This window comes from Rhagoletis pomonella, unplaced genomic scaffold (assembly GCF_013731165.1).
Source record: "Rhagoletis pomonella isolate Grant_MI unplaced genomic scaffold, Rhpom_1.0 Rhpom_scaffold_00001, whole genome shotgun sequence".
Lineage (NCBI taxonomy): Eukaryota > Metazoa > Arthropoda > Insecta > Diptera > Tephritidae > Rhagoletis > Rhagoletis pomonella.
Window position 1 is genome coordinate 91,721,639 of NW_023458555.1, and position 1,587 is coordinate 91,723,225.

At 39.5% G+C, this 1,587-nt stretch overlaps 1 pseudogene; it reads right to left on the reverse strand.

The window, feature by feature from the left end:
* On the reverse strand, window positions 1-778 carry LOC118748840 (annotated as a pseudogene).
* Between the last annotated feature and the right edge of the window lie 809 nt (window positions 779-1,587).

Consider the following 1,587-nt stretch of genomic DNA (forward strand, 5'->3'; position numbering starts at 1 on the left):
AAATTTCTTTAAACCATCTTGCGCAGCAGTTTGTTGATCTTATCTTCACGGTTACCGAAATCACCAACCTCAACGTAGTGATTAGCCCTCTTGCGCCAGCCGCCGGTTGGTGTTGAGCTTTAATGGCCAGAGGAAGTTGGAGGCTTTCTTGAAGTGGGATCCAACAGTGAATATTTCGTGCGCCAAATAACCAACGCACTGAATATCGTGTGCTTTGCGCAATTTGCGTTCGATCACAAAGTTGTCAGAGATTGAGACACGTTGATGCTTGTGCTTGACAATTCCACGTTTGTAGATCAATTCACGAACTGATTTAAGATTTGGATAACCCCATGCGATATAGGGTTCGGCAATGCGTAGCATATTAATGGTTCAATTTGATGAACAAACCGTGGTTAATATGGCGACAACGGAACAACAGTAAAACTTCACGCACTTTTGGTGCAACTTTGTTGATACCGCGGATACAGATCACAAAAGCCAATTTGTCTTCTGCAGGCACGTAGAATGGGCTGCGTTTCTTTGCCGGACGGCGCAACTTATTCTCACGGCGTCCATCACGGAGATATTTTGCTTGATATTTCTCAGCATGCACCAAGTTTTCACGTTTGCGGAGTGCAATCACAGCAGAGCGCTTTAGTTCACGCTTGACCAGGGTAGCACGTTTGCTGACCTGCTTCTTGCTAAACTTCAGCTATGCCTCGGGGACAGCAGGAAGCTTCCTGGAAGGCTGTTTGCCCTTTGCTTCGGGCTTCTTACCGGCCGTGGTGGCAGTCATCTTAACTTGTAACTTAAGACGTTGCGAAGATAAAAAAAAATTCGCCAAATGTTTGGAGCATATCTTAAATAACTCGATTTATAATATTTCTATTAAGAACATTTAATTAAATGCTTTTATAATACATAAGATATGCTGCTACTTTCCCAAATTCCATCTTGCTTATCGGCATAATTTTCCAAATGTGCCTGCGCTGCTACTTCATACTAATAACTTCATTTTCAAACTGCGCCTTCTTTGTTGCTTCAACATATCCTAAAAATACATAAAATTTACATTAAACAATAGAAATCGCAAAAATTAGCAAATAAAATACTCCCTTCATTTTGTTTTGTTGCCAAATTTCTGAGAAATGTGAATTCACCACGATGCAATACAGAAAGATCAAGGACCAGGGATGTAACTTTAAGTAAACCTAATATTCAGTGGCAATGCGCAGAGCGTTCCGAGTAGCAAAATTAATTTGTATCAAATATAACATTAAACGGTGGTTATAATACACTTTTTAATATTATTAATCAGAGTACACAGATTATATGGTATTTCTTTCAAAAATTAATGCACTATATGTATATTTTTTTGATGTTTCTTAAGATTCTTTCATTGGTGCTGAAAAGCAACCATGCGTGTAAGAAATTGTGTGCTACCTAAAATTTCACCTCTGGAAACTTTATCCCCATAAAGGACTTCACCACAGTTTTTTTTACTGGATATACTGAGTATCGATTCTTGTGCGTACGGTTCAAATCGCAGCTCACAACGTCCGGATATTTATATCCACGTATCCTCTGGGTAGCAACCAAACACCC